The following is a 15,921-nucleotide window of genomic DNA, read 5'->3' as shown; positions in this document are numbered from 1 at the left end:
GGGCCACGGGGCGCCGCCACACTAGGGCGGCGCGGCCTAAGGGGGGCCCGCGCGGCCCTAGCGTGTGGGGCCCCCGTGACTCCTTCGACTCCGCCCTACCGCCTACTTAAAGCCTTCGTCGCGAAACCCTCTGTACCGAGAGCCACGATACGCAAAACCTTCCAGAGACGCCGCCGCCGCCAATCCCATCTCGGGGGATTCAGGAGATCGCCTCCGGCACCCTACCGGAGAGGGGAATCATCTCCCGGAGGGCTCTTCATCGCCATGATCACCTCCGGATCGATGTGTGAGTAGTTCACCCCTGGACTATGGGTCCATAGCAGTAGCTAGATGGTTGTCTTCTCCTCATTGTGCTATCATGTTAGATCTTGTGAGCTGCCTATCATGATCAAGATCATCTATTTGTAATGCTACATGTTGTGTTTGTTGGGATGCGATGAATATTGAATACTATGTCAAGTTGATTATCAATCTATCATATATGTTGTTTATGTTCTTGCATGCTCTCCGTTGCTAGTAGAGGCTCTGGCCAAGTTGATACTTGTAACTCCAAGAGGGAGTATTTATGCTCGATAGTGGGTTCATGCCTCCATTAAATCTAGGACAGTGACAGAAAGTTAAGGTTGTGGATGTGCTGTTGCTACTAGGGATAAAACATCGATGCAAGATTAGATTGCGATCCGCCGTCATCGGCTTCCTTATTCCAACGATCAGTCTATTGTTCACCAGGTGTGGGGAACCCCGGAGGTCGTAGGCTAGACAAACCCAGATCTCCATCTGGCATAAGCCTAACCTAGATCTCTAGGGCCTACAGGGTGAGAATCGGTAACACAGCATTGACTCTACGACTCAAAGAGTAATACAAGCTCATAACTGAGCAAAGAACCAAAGTATTACAAGCAGAGGTCACTGACCTGGCATTTCATCAATCAACGGAAGCAAAGTTATGCTATTCTAAATAGCAAGATAGCAAAAGGCCTAAGAGGCCAGGAGCATAACCGCGACGTCCCAGCCCATAGATTCCAGGCTGCCACCTGGGAATCCCAAGCTACTCGTCGATGTCGACCTAGAAACCACCATTTGTTGGAGCGACTTCGTCTGAAACAAAGCATGCAAAGCTGAGTACAGGGACTCAGCAAGACTTAGTACAACCTGTTAGCAAAGCTGGTATGCGAGGCTTTATGTGGAGCTTATTTTGCAGAAAGCCAGTTTTCCTTTGTAAAACAAGAGGGAGCAGAAGCTCGTCTACTCAGATCATTTTAAAAGGGGATAAGAGAGCGATATCTCTAGCTCTACTGATCATCATATTGAATCCACCGAGATCTTCATCATTACCTGAACCTATCAATTAGGATCACCCCCTCGATACCCTGAGGAGGGATCCTTATCACACATTGATTCCAAGTTTTACGATTAGGTTCAAGTTTTCTATGATCAACACGTCCTTCCCCAAGTCGTCCGTAACCGTGGACACGGCTTTTCGAAAAGATTTACCCTGCAGGGGTGTACAACTTTACCCACACGCGCCGACCGACTCTTAGCGCCGTACGTTACACACTTCCTTGGTGTGCCGGCAGAGGGTGGTCGACCAAAACCTTTCCCTTGCTTCGCCTATTCCATGAGTCAATCTAACTGGGGAACTCCGTCATCGTAGGTAGCCATTCTCCGAGGCGGTCCCGGTCATTGTGCGCAGGGGATCCAGTTCAATGCATCCAGCATCCTTCACCCTAGCCACATCCCTGTATGATGCACCTTTGAAAACCTTTTCCACGCCTTCGCCATGCAGAATGCCAAAATGGAACTCGCAAACTAATTGGTAAGCTAGGCAAGTTCGGGCCAAGGGGTTCCCATGGGCCCCGTGTGGCTGTACGCTCAGTCTTGGTTCCGAAGGCGAGAACCTCAGGTCCTAGTGTCGGCGAGAACGAGTCAAATCACCACATCCCCATGTGGCGGCCCATCCAAGCCTTTAAACATGTTTATTAACATCACTGATCTTACCACGTCATCCTGCCATACTAGGTTCATTCGCAGCTCTGATTCATCAACCGGATGGATCAGGATTCGTCAACTAAGCATGGCTAAGCATATCCGATATAACAGCTCTAGCGATGCACACATAGCTCAAACCTAGTCTTGCTGGGAGCAGTGGATCAGAGTATTTAGGCTACAAGGATGGTAAATGCAACACACATAGGATAACTATACCTGCCGATAAAACATATTGGAAAGCGTATGCAATATGTGGGAACCAGAATTAAAAGCATTTCGAAATCATAATATGAACCAGGCTAGGGCTTGCCTTTGTCCCTGACAAACCAATGTGGATCTTCGAAGATCCCATGCTTTACTTGTTCGTCGATGGACAGACATTGACCTTCGTTGATGTCGATCTTCATCATCTCGGGCACTTGCTCTATCGATCGCGAAGAAGCAAATACCGGAAAGGTAAAAGAACAATCAACACGTGGCATCGATGCAATGCGCATACAAGAATGATGAGATGACATGTTAATTAGGTACTGAAATAACCCTAAGACATCATCAATTTAATTGAGGTTCGACGGAATCAAGGTTAGCAGTTCCGAAACCTCAGAGGGTTGATTATGTTCTTCTAAAGCAACTAGGGTTCAAAGTTGTTTAACAATGCATGATTTTGCTACCAAATTGTAGATCTCATTTTTCTGAAAATTTTGATATCTTATTTGCATTTTTCTGAATTTATATGAAATAGTTATGGATCTTACAAGTTCCGATTATTTTCTGAAAACGGAAAAACAGAATACGAAATTACTCTTTTATACTCCTTGAAAAAGATATCACGTACGTTGTTAGGCAACACTTGGTTCAGAACTTCGGTACTGAAGCTTTTATACTGAACACATGGGTAGAGATGGATTTATGGGCTCACTTCTCCTAAAAACTTGATCATAGACGTAGAAGTAGAACTAGTGCTCTGAGTGCTGACTTCCTTCTACTGTTTGTTGAATTCAAATTGAGTTTTCTCAGTTTGGCATGTATTTGCACGACGGGTGCAAAGGGAAAATTCAGTAGACATAGATATGTAAGTACTGAATGTATATTCACATGTATCCAGATCGGTTCGAAAGAGAACTTCAGTGTAACTACAGTCAGAACCGTGTACGTACATGAATTAGACATGGACGCCACCTAAACGGAAGCTACCTCCAGCCATTTGAGAGGAGTTGTTTTATCGGGCCGATGCTATCTGGCTCTCTGTAGCTCAAACTGAAACAATAAACTGGAACTCTCTCTGGGCGTGCACGGACACAACGGAGCAAGCCATGCGGGGCAGCGCTAGTGGGCGTGTTCGACGGTAGTGGTTCACGAGGAACCATCTGCGAGCGGCTCTGCTAGCTATATGGAGCCGGAGGAACTCCAGCGAGCAGCGACCATGTCCGCGGCTGCGGACAGAGGCGCACGGCGACATGACGCTACAGGAAGAAAGGGAGATAACGGGGAGGTCCAGGAGGACCGTGGCCTCACCACGAGCGCGACGGTGCGGTCGGTGACGACGGGGGACGCCGGACGGCGCCGAATTGACGGCGGCGAGCGGCGGCCGTGGTCGGGGAAGACGCGGACGGCAGCGTCGATTAAGGGCACGACGGCTTGATTCCTTCGGCTAGGAAGGTCAGGGCAGCGAGGCGGATCTCCAGGGAAGCTCGGCCGGGCTTGGGGAGGCTCGGAATGGCGGCGATGGACGGCAGCTGTGGGGGCTAGGGTTTGGTCGCCCTGGGATTTTGCGGGAGAGAGAGAGACCGGAAGGATGAGGACGAGGGGAGAGATAAGGAGGGCGCTGTGGTGCTTATCCCCTCTCCAGGTGACGGCGGGCGGCGGCTCGAATCCCTTCGCGGACGGACGACATGGGCAGGGACACGCAGGTGTGTGCGTGGATGGAGGTAGAAGACAAGAGCGAATTTGCAAAAGGCCCCCTAAATTTATGGGGTTTTCTTGGAAATTTTAAAGCAGCCTAATTTGGAAGATTTGGTGAATCAAACCTATTTATAAAATCACCAAAAGTACCCAGGGATGCTCCTGAGGTATTTTAGAAGGTTCACACAACTTTGGTTTTGAATATCTTAACAACTTGAGAAAATCAAAGTATTTAAAGATATGCACACATTAGGGTTTTCCAAAACAATTCATTGATGCAATTTTCTTAGGAAAATTATGATGCAAATGATGCACAATCAAAACCCTAATCTAGGTTTAGCAAAACAGGGATGTTACAGATCTATCCCCCTTAAAAGAATCTCGTCCCGAGATTCCAAGGTAGGAATAGAAAAAGTAACAAGGACTACACCGGTCTTCAACGATCTTGTCGATGCCACGACAATCTTCCTTCTTGAAGAGGTTGATCCACGACATCATGAAGAAGTTGATCCACAACACCATGGAGAGCTCTTCAGTTTGCTTTCTTCACTCTAAAGGAAAGAGAGAATAACTCTAGAGTGATGGATCTTCACGAAGATCGAGTATCTCATGGTCAACTCATGGAATGAGTGTTGAAAAACAACTCTTGAGATGACAAACATGAAACACGTCAAGGTAACAGAGGAGACGAAGAAGTTTCAAAATTTTGGTAGACATTTGCTCCACGCTTTACAAGAATATGAAGGGACGAAGTAGCGAGGAGTTATACTGCCTTTGATACCATGACGAGGCACTCTTAGAGAGGGTGACTCTTAGAAGCACAAATGATTATCCAACGAGAGCAACTTTGGATTTCAAAATCATAGTCACTCTTCGGGCAAGAACATGAAGCGATTGGTGTCTACTCAAAAGGCTGGGGCCCTAGATGACTGACGAATTCACACAACGTGTGAATTGATTAGAACTTCAGGTACAACCCAAAAGAAGGGAAAGAGCACTGGCTAGTGAAGTGCGAAGGATCACCTGGGGAGTGAAATTTCTCCTAATGGAGTTGTTGTCACAAGAGAAATGTCGTTGAGGGATTGACCGAGAGACATTTAGCAACTCTGCTTCTAATGTTCTCCTTGATGTTATAGACACCAATATCAGGCTTCTGAATAGCCTTCAATAAGTCATCAAGTGAAGGTCGGACTTTCGGATTGAAAAGACATCATAAGGGTAACTCCTAGAATAAGTCGCACAAGGTCCTTATGGGGAGTGGTTGTTCTTGTTGATTCATAAGATTATGACATTAGACCTTCCGACTAATTGTGTTAACCACTACATCAATCTTGCACGATCCAAATCCTTGAGAAACACTAACCATTATTTCCACTTGAGATTCAGCGAGGCCAGGTACGATGCACAAGAGATTGATATTTGTGCCATCGCACTAGGCTCAGTGGCCCCACCCCAGAGTGTACAAGTGACCAAAAAATTTAATCATCGGTACTAAAATGGAAGAAAGGCCAATGCAATTAAGAAGTAGCTAGTATGAACTAAATGGAATGCCTCATACTTTGTTGGTCGAAACAAATATTTGTAAGATAACGTTGCATAGAAAACAAAAAATTTCCTATCGCGAACACGCAATCCAAGCCAAGATGCAATCTAGAAGACGGTAGCAACGAGGGGATGATCAAGACTAACCCTTGAAGAGATTCCAAAGCCTATAAGAGTAGGCTCTTATTGCTGCGGTAGACGATCACTTGCCGCTTGCAAAAGCGCGTAAAAGATCTTGATCACGATCGCTTCCGGCGCCACGAACGGGCAGCACCTCCGTACTCGGTCACACGTTCGGTTGTTGATGAAGACGACGTCCACCTCCCCGTTCCAGCGGGCAGCGGAAGTAGTAGCTCCTCTTGAATCCGACAGCACGACGGTGTGGTGTCGGCGGTGGTGGAGAAATCCGGCGGAGCTTCGCTTAAGCTTGCGGGATGTGGTGGAGGAGAGAGACCGCTAGGGTTTAGGGAGAGAGGGGGTTGGGCGCCGGCCCTCTAAGGGGTGCGGCCAAGGCTGAGGCTTGAAGTGGCTGCCCCCCTCCCTCTCCTCCTCATTATATAGGTGGAAGCCCCAAGAGTTCTAGTCCAAGTCTTCGAATAAGACCCCAACCCTAAAACCTCCCATATGTGGGAAACCTACTCAAGGAGGGAGTCCTACCCAAGGTGGGACTCCCACCTTTCCTTGAGGTGGGTTGGCCGGCCACCCTAGGGGAGTCCACCTTGGACTCCTCCCCTTTAGGGTTGGCTGGTCATGCAAGTGGAGTCTCTTCGGGACTCCACTTTCCAAAGTGTCATTCTTCCGGACTTTTCTAGAACCTTCTAGAACCTGCCATAAATGCACCGGATCATTTCCAAACTTGGAATATGACTTCCTATATATGAATCTTATTCTCCGGACCATTCCGGAACTCCTCGTGATGTCCGGGATCTCATCCGGGACTCCGAACAAATATTCGAACTCCATTCCATATTCAAGTTCTACCATTTCAACATCCAACTTTAAGTGTGTCACCCTACGGTTCGTGAACTATGCGGACATGGTTGAGTACTCACTCCAACCAATAACCAATAGCGGGATCTGGAGATCCATAATGGCTCCCACATATTCAACGATGACTTCAGTGATCGAATGAACCATTCACATACGATACCAATTCCCCTTGTCACGCGATATTTTACTTGTCCGAGGTTTGATCATCGGTATCACTCTATACCTTGTTCAACCTCGTCTCCTGACAAGTACTCTTTACTCGTACCGTGGTATGTGGTCTCTTATGAACTTATTCATATGCTTGCAAGACATTAGACGACATTCCACCGAGAGGGCCCGGAGTATATCTATCCGTCATCGGGATGGACAAATCCTTTGTTGATCCATATGCCTCAACTCATACTTTCCGGATACTTAATCCCACCTTTATAACCACCCATTTACGCAGTGGCGTTTGATGTAATCAAAGTACCTTTCCGGTATAAGTGATTTACATGATCTCATGGTCATAAGGACTATGTATCGAAAGCTTATAGCAAATAACTTAATGACGAGATCTTATGCTACGCTTAATTGGGTGTGTCCATTACATCATTCATATAATGATATAACCTTGTTATTAATAACATCCAATGTTCATGATTATGAAACTAATCATCCATTAATCAACAAGCTAGTTTAAGAGGCATACTAGGGACTTCTTGTTGTCTACATATCACACATGTACTAATGTTTCGGTTAATACAATTATAGCATGATATATAAACATTTATCATAAACATAAAGATATAAATAATAACCACTTTATTATTGCCTCTAGGGCATATCTCCTTCAGTCTCCCACTTGCACTAGAGTCAATAATCTAGTTTACATTTGTAAAGATATAACACCTTGGCCTTTTGGTGCTTTATCATGTATTGCTTATGGGAGAGGTTTTAGTCAACGGATCTGACACGCTCAGAAACGTATGTATTTTGTAATTCATTTGCGTCTCAACGCATCACTCATTTCCAAATGAGTCGGCATTTAAATATGTTTGGTCTTCTGGTGGAACCTTAATTCCGCGGTCTGAATATATGTCACTAATATTGTCACACACAATATAGCTTCAAAGTTCTGACTCTGACGGAACTACACCAAGTTCTCAAAGAACCTCCTGACTTAACATCCTTTGTCATTGTCAAAACAATGACATATTCTGCCTTCATTTGTAGAATCCATCACAATATTTAGAACTCTTCTAAATCTAGCGTAGACAACTTCTAGCTTTTGTGCTACCTTTTAAACAACACTTAGTCTAATTTGAGATTGAAATTATATTTTATATGTGACAAAAACAATATTGGTGTAACACCTTACAGCGATTTGTTTGTCATTTCTTCATACAAAAAAATATATATATATCCTTAGTTCTTCTAAAGTACTCAAGGATATTCTTACTGTCGTCCAATGATCATCATATGAATCATTCTGGTATATGCTCATAACACTTTATAGCACATGATATCTGATTGTGTACATATTATTTGTGATCTATAATCACTCATGTGTTTTTACTCATTGAGTGTCAGATACACTCAAGTCTTGTTAAACCTTCACATGACAAGAACATTTTCTTAATATTTCTATATTGAACTACTTCAATATCCATCATATGTACTTTGACTTAAACTTATTTATGTGTTTCAATCTATCTTCATAGATCTTGACACTAAATTTGTTTCAGTCCATATCCTTTCATTGAAGTTAATTCTCAATGAAACCTTTTAATCAAGTATATAATTACATCATTTATAACCAACTATATGTCACCTACATAAAGTATTATAAATGTGTCTTAGCGCTCCCACTTAATTTCTTGCAAATGCAAGCCTCTTCATCATCTCTGATGAAATCAAAAACTCTTTGACTATTTCATCTGGTGAAGATTCCAACTCCGTGATACTTACTTCATCCAATTGAAGCTTGTATACCTATCTAGTATTCCACGGACCAGCAAAACTCTTGGTTGTATCTTGTATACATACTTCTGTTAAGTAGTGTATTTTGCCATCCTACTAGCATATCTCATAAAAGAAATATGTAGTGATTACTAGAATAATCCACATAGACTATAAGCATTGCTACGGAAGATCTAATCTTATCGTATTCAACTCTTTGAACTTTGTCGTAAACAATTTTTCGATAAGTCAAGCTTTCTTCAAGGATATTTCATCCAAGTCTATCAATTTCATAGATCCATTTACTTTCATAAAGTATTCATCTATCTTGGATTTCATGGCGCATGGCCATTTTAACGGAGTCAGGGCCCATCATAACTTCTTTGTTTTGTAGTTGGTTTATCATTGTTCAAAATCAATCCTTTGTCCACAAATCATTTATTTGATCACAAAGTAAACCATACCTACAAGGTTCAATATGTACTTCGATCTCCATGGCTAAAACACTTTGTAGTCATGAGAGCCATGATCGTCGTGGCCGCTTCCGAAACCAATTCCGATGCTGCGCTACTCTGATCATTATGCTCAGGTTCATAAACCTTATCAAATTATATTGTCCTCCCACTCAAATACTTCACTCGAAACAATTTCTCGGAAATAAGAAACATTGACAAACACTTTTGTCTTTGTCTCGTGGGAAGAATTCCCAATTAAATCTAGGGATAACCAACAAAGACATTCATCCGATTTTGGTTGACTATTAGGGTTTATACCCATGCCATAACTTGTATGGTGTCATTTCAACGGATCATGATGATGCTCTATTCAGTGTAAAAGCGGTAGTCACTAAAGCATAATCCACAAAAATATAATGGCATCAATATTTTATCTCATCATTGATCCAACAAAGTTTGGATATATCTCTTGGATACTTCATCATCACTATGATACTCCAAGAAACGTAAGTTGTAGAACAATTTCATAACTCTCTTAGATGTTCGCTAAAACTCGTAATTCAAATATTTCCACCATGATCCAATCATAGATATTTGATTTCTATTACAATGATTTCCACTTCATACTGAAATTTATTTGAATCCATTCAAATGTTTCAAACTTCTTCCTTATTGAATATATCCACATATATATACTCAATTCATTGTTGAAAGTTTTCATGAAGTAGAAGAATCTCCCGCACACAACTATGCCCAGTGAACCACATACATCATCATGTATTTTTCCACTAAGTTAGTTGCCCGTTCAACTTTTGGCCTATGAACGGTATTTTAATCATTCTCTTTAGAAAAGATTTGCAAGCGCCAAATGATTCAAAAATCAAATGACTCCAAAAATCCATTTGCATGGAGTTCCTTCATGCGTTCCTTTCTAACATGACCTAAATGGCGGTTCCACAAATAAGTGGAATTCAAATCATTTGCCTTATGGCATTTTAGCGTCAGTGTTATGTATGTGTGTTTCACCATTAAGATTTATAATAACTTATCCATCGTATATGGAGTAATGTCATAATTTGAACAACTCATTGTTTTCATTTGACCAGAGCAAAATAACAATTATTAAGTTCTTTATTATAAATTCTAAGGGCTAGATAGAATGCTAACGACGAACATAATAACACTTTATTTTGTTCCAGTCGTGCATTCCTATCATATTCCTTGTCAGTCACTTAGGCCATTGTATTCTTGTATTGCGTTGTTTTGTATGACACTTCATACCAACCAATATAGTACTAATACCCAAGAATTTCTTAGTGTGACTTAACTAGGAATACAATCATAACATGTATATCATTTATATACACCTGAGCTAGACTTTCTAGTCTTTTCTTTTCTTTTTGCCAAAATATCTTTTGCAGTTTCTCTTTTAGCTTTCCTCATTATTCAGAAAAACACTTCAACATCAATAACTTCTAGGTTTGTTGGTCTAATACCAATAACCTTGAGGTTCTTATTTTGAAGTTAATCATCATATGACAAGTGTTTCAGATTTCACTATTAGTAACTTTGTAATATGATGAATAATTTCACTCATAATTTTATCCATCATATCATGACGACTTTCCGAGACCATGTCTATACATGTAAGGCTCGTAAAGTTTAAACCTTGGTATTCATATGTGCAAATCTGGCTTGCACCCGTTGTATGCACACGTAGAATCTATCACACCCGATCATCACGTGATGCTTCGAAACTACGAGTCTTAGCAACGGTGCATACTAAGGATGATAACTTCATGGATATGCGAATATCGTTAGTGCCCCAATAGTTGGAGGATTGTGACGCCTGGCGTCTTCAACCTTCATACATTCCCATAAAACTTATGAGTTTATGTAGTCTCACCAAATTATATTCTATCATCTTGCAATAAGGTCTTAGATATCACATATATCTCATACCTTGATTATTTCTGAAAACTAAATTTTCAGCTCCTTACTTTTCAAACAGATTTGAACTTCAAGTTTCACGGAGACAAGATAACTTTAGGTACTAATTGAAACCATAGCTTATTGAATCAACAATATGAGGTTTACTAAAAGTTTGCAATAGGACTTAATCAATTCTTGATTCTTTAACAATACGGTACCAGTCCGTAAAGTTTCTTGTCAGACTTTAACAGTATTTCTATCTCAATTACAAGACTAGCGCATGGTAGAAAAACGGATGCCAATACTACAAAATTAATTCAAAATACTACTCAGACTATGTTTATGATAATTAGTTCATGTTCTAATCTAATTACTAATGAACTTCCACTTAATACAACATCCCTCATAGTTGTTAAGTGGTACACGATCCAAATCCACTACACCAAAACCGATCATCACGTGAGATGATGTAGCTTCAATGGTGAACATCAACATGTTGATCATATCTTCCATATGACTCGTGTTCAACCTTTCGGTTTCCGTTGTCCCGAGGCCATGTCTGTACATGCTAGGCTCGTCAAGCAAACCCAAGTATTCCGCGTGTGCAACATGGCTTACACCCATTGTATGTGAACGTTGAGTCTATCACATCCGATCATCACGAGATGCTTCGAAATGACGAACTGTACAACGGTGCATACGAGGGGAGAACACTTTATTATCTTGATATTAATGTGAGGGATCATCTTATAATGCTACCGTCGTGATCTAAGCAAAATAAGATGCATAAAGGATTAACATCACATGCAATTCATATGTGATATGATATGGCCCTTTTGTCTTTGCGCCTTTGATCTTCATCTCCAAAGCACGGACATGATCTCTATCATCAACGGGCATGATCTCCATCATCGTCGGCATAGCGTCAAGGTTCATGGTGCCGTCTTCATGGTTGTTCACCTCATGTAGCAACTATTACAACTACTTTGAAATACTACTCAACATGAAATTTAAAGACAACCATAAGGCTCCTGCCGGTTGCCACAATACAATAATGATCATCTCATACATATTCATCATCACATTATGGCCATATCACATCACCAAACCCTGCAAAAACAAGTTAGACGTCTCTAATTTGGTTTGCATATTTTACGTGGTTTAGGGTTTTCGAGAGAGATCTAATCTACCTACGAACATGAACCACAACGGTGATACTAATGTTGTCAATAGAAGAGTAAATTGAATCTTCGCTATAGTAGGAGAGACAGACACCCGCAAAGCCTCTTATGCAATACAAGTTGCATGTCGAACGAGGAACAAGTCTCATGAACGCGGTCATGTAAAGTTAGTCCGAGCCGCTTCATCCCACTATGCCACGAAGATGCAAAGTACTCAAACTAAAGATAACAAGAGCATCAACGCCCACAAACCATTGTGTTCTACTCGTGCAACCATCTATGCATACACACGGCTCTGATACCACTGTAAGATAACGTTGCATAGAAAACAAAAAATTTCCTATCGCGAACACGCAATCCAAGCCAAGATGCAATCTAGAAGACGGTAGCAACGAGGGGATGATCAAGACTAACCCTTGAAGAGATTCCAAAGCCTATAAGAGTAGGCTCTTATTTCTGCGGTAGACGATCACTTGCCGCTTGCAAAAGCGCGTAGAAGATCTTGATCACGATCGCTTCCGGCGCCACGAACGGGCAGCACCTCCGTACTCGGTCACACGTTCGGTTGTTGATGAAGACGACGTCCACCTCCCCGTTCCAGCGGGCAGCGGAAGTAGTAGCTCCTCTTGAATCCGACAGCACGACGGCGTGGTGTCGGTGGTGGTGGAGAAATCCGGCGGAGCTTCGCTTAAGCGTGCGGGATGTGGTGGAGGAGAGAGACCGCTAGGGTTTGGGGAGAGAGGGGGTTGGGCGCCGGCCCTCTAAGGGGTGCGGCCAAGGCTGAGGCTTGAAGTGGCTGCCCCCTCCCTCTCCTCCTCATTATATAGGTGGAAGCCCCACCTTTATAACCACCCATTTACGCAGTGGCGTTTGATGTAATCAAAGTACCTTTCCGGTATAAGTGATTTACATGATCTCATGGTCATAAGGACTAGGTAACTATGTATCGAAAGCTTATAGCAAATAACTTAATGACGAGATCTTATGCTACGCTTAATTGGGTGTGTCCATTACATCATTCATATAATGATATAACCTTGTTATTAATAACATTTAATGTTCATGATTATGAAACTAATCATCTATTAATCAACAAGCTAGTTTAAGAGGCATACTAGGGACTTCTTGTTGTCTACATATCACACATGTACTAATGTTTCGGTTAATACAATTATAGCATGATATATAAATATTTATCATAAACATAAAGATATAAATAATAACCACTTTATTATTGCCTCTAGGGCATACCTCCTTCAATATTAACATCCAGGGATGGAGTAAGTGAGGCCAGGTAGGATGCACAAGATATTGATATTTGTGCCATCACACCAGGCTCACTTGCTCCACCCCCGAGTGTACGAGTGATCGACCAACCATCTAATCATCGGCAAGTACAAAAACACCACCAAACCAGCAACCATGGTGACATATGTCAAGATGCTCAAACACACATTGCATGCATGGAGCAGATGCTCCAAAGGGATTATTCATCACTTGGTATATAGACCAAGTGATGCTGGCAAAAGAGAGGCCAATCAAGAACCAGTAAATCCAGTAAGTGATAGATATGCCTAAACAAGCAACAACACATAGCATATCCCAGCTAACCAGATAAGACAAGTCTTGGTAGCCAACTTAATCACCTAGCACCACCTAGCCTTTTAAAACCATCAGAAACAGTCCATTTTCTTCAAAGGATACCACAGTGGCATTCATTTACATGATCCCCTACTGTGGATATCTCTATTTTCATCAAAGCCAACAAGAAATAGAAATTTATCATTACTCAGTTGAGTTCAAAACAAAGCTGGGGTACCATAAGGTATTACTCATCACTTGGTAGTAACCAAGTGATGCTGGCAAGAGAGAGGCCAAGCCTGAGCTAGTCAATCCAGTAGAGATGGATATGCATAAGTAAGCAAGAACACATAGCCTATCCAACTTAACCAGATAAAACCAACCTTGACAGCCAACTTAATAACCTAGCATCACCTAGTCTTTTAAACCATCAGAAACTTCCCATTTTCTTCAAAGGATAACACAGTGGCATTCATTTACATGATCCCCTACTGTGTATATCTCTATTTTCATCAAAGCCAACAAGAAATAGAAATTTATCATTACTCAGTTGAGTTCAAAACAAAGCTGGGGTACCATAAGGGATTATTCATCACTTGGTAGTAACCAAGTGATGCTGGCAAGAGAGAGGCCAAGCCTGAGCTAGTCAATCCAGTAGAGATGGATATGCATAAGTAAGCAAGAACACATAGCCTATCCAACTTAACCAGATAAGACCAACCTTGACAGCCAACTTAATAACCTAGCATCACCTAGTCTTTTAAACCATCAGAAACATCCCATTTTCTTCAAAGGATACCACAGTGGCATTCATTTACATGATTCCATAATGTGAATATCTCTATTTTCACCAATTATCCAACTATGAGATGCAACCAGTGGTAGTAGCAAGAGCTAATGAGGTCACAGCACAGCACAGCACAAGCAATCACACTAGTGAACCACTACTGAGGTACATCAACCATAAATTCATCCAAGCCAACAAGAAATAGAAATTTATCATTACTCAGTTGAGTTCAAAACAAAGCTAGGGTACCCAACTCTAGTTGGCTTCCATCCAAGCTTCAATAACACATCAAAGGAATCATTACTGCATAATTAGGGAGTTCATCCAATACATGGTGAGAAGCTACAGAGACATAGCAATAGCTTCGGACATTAAGTAAAAGGCATGAGCAATGAGCCAACAGCAAGCACAGCACATCAATAGCAACAAAGAATAACGACAAGAATAAAGAACGTACAAGAAGCACAACAAGACACCGACGGCATTTTGTCGAGCACCTTGTGCGCGCGCGGGAGAGGAATTAAGAGGGAGGGGAGGGGAGAGAGATCACCGACGACAGGGGTGGAGGAGGAGGTTGACGATGACGGCAGGGGTGGAGGAGGAGGAGGACGCGGCGGCTCCTCCACCTTGACGCGACGGCGGCCCCTTCTCGCGGCGGCCCCTCCTCGCCGTAGCGGCAGCTTGTGCTGCAGGTGGCGGGTATGGGAGGAGCGTGGCGGCATGCGGCCCTCGCGGAGGAAGGCGGCGGTGACGGCGATGGCGACGACGACGACCATGGCGGCGCGCGGCGGTACGAATCGGAGGAGAGGGGAGAGGGGAGAGGGGAGAGGCGCGCGGAGGTGAACAGGCGTGGGGGAGGGTACGGCGATGATATAAGTTCCCTTAGTTCTGTGGCGCACAAGAACAAGTGCGCCACAGAATCAACTACTTTTGTGGCGCACCGAAGCCAGTGCGCCACAGAAACAATTATTTCTGTAGCGCACCACGCCATGTGCGCCACAGAAATACCTACACTAATAATTGGTGGTGGCAGGATGTGGGTCCCATATAATTTCTGTGGCGCAAGGTTCAGTAGTGCGCCACAAAAATAAGCTATTTTTGTGGCGCATTCTTTCTCGTGCGCCACAAAAAATCTTTCTGTGGCGCATTTTTATTGGTGCGCCACAGAACTAAGCTCCACCTATAAGCGTTTTCCTACTAGTGGTGGTGCCGCCGATCCAGCGTCGAGTGACAACTGGTTCCGGGTCCGGCCGGGTTGGCCAACCAGCTCTTGCGTTTCTCCTGTAGGTGACTTTAGCTGGGGCTAGGTCATAGTGTGGCTTGGGTTGGAGGTGCGGTAGCGAGTTTTGTTCTGTCCACTCTGCATCCTCACGACGGCGACCAGATTTCGACCCGGTGGGATCTAGGCGAAAGCTACGCATGGCCTGGCCATTGCCCATGACAGCATCACCTTTCAGGTGTCGTTCCCTTGTTGAAGGCGTCCCGATGTGAATCCCCCGTTTAGAACTGATGGATTTCGTCCCTCCGCCCCAACCTGCTAATCTTGATGGCCCCACTTTGGGCAAGCTTCTCTTGTAGTGTCTTGTGGATCATCCTTTGATCTCTCGCTGGTGTTCCAGCC

The 15,921-nt window shown here is 43.1% G+C and overlaps 1 long non-coding RNA gene across 1 annotated transcript; it reads right to left on the bottom strand.

The window, feature by feature from the left end:
• Positions 1 to 668: 668 nt before the first annotated feature.
• On the bottom strand, positions 669 to 4,005 carry LOC139833899 (uncharacterized). The gene is made up of 3 exons (XR_011749382.1): positions 3,505 to 4,005; positions 2,300 to 2,413; positions 669 to 1,098 (listed from the first exon to the last, which is right to left on the bottom strand). It is a non-coding gene; the product is annotated as an uncharacterized lncRNA (long non-coding RNA).
• Positions 4,006 to 15,921: the final 11,916 nt, after the last annotated feature.

This window comes from Lolium perenne, chromosome 7 (genome assembly GCF_019359855.2).
Source record: "Lolium perenne isolate Kyuss_39 chromosome 7, Kyuss_2.0, whole genome shotgun sequence".
Taxonomy (NCBI): Eukaryota; Viridiplantae; Streptophyta; class Magnoliopsida; order Poales; family Poaceae; genus Lolium; species Lolium perenne.
The sequence above is the reverse complement of the archived record's forward strand: the minus strand, read 5'-3'. Positions and strand labels throughout refer to the sequence as shown.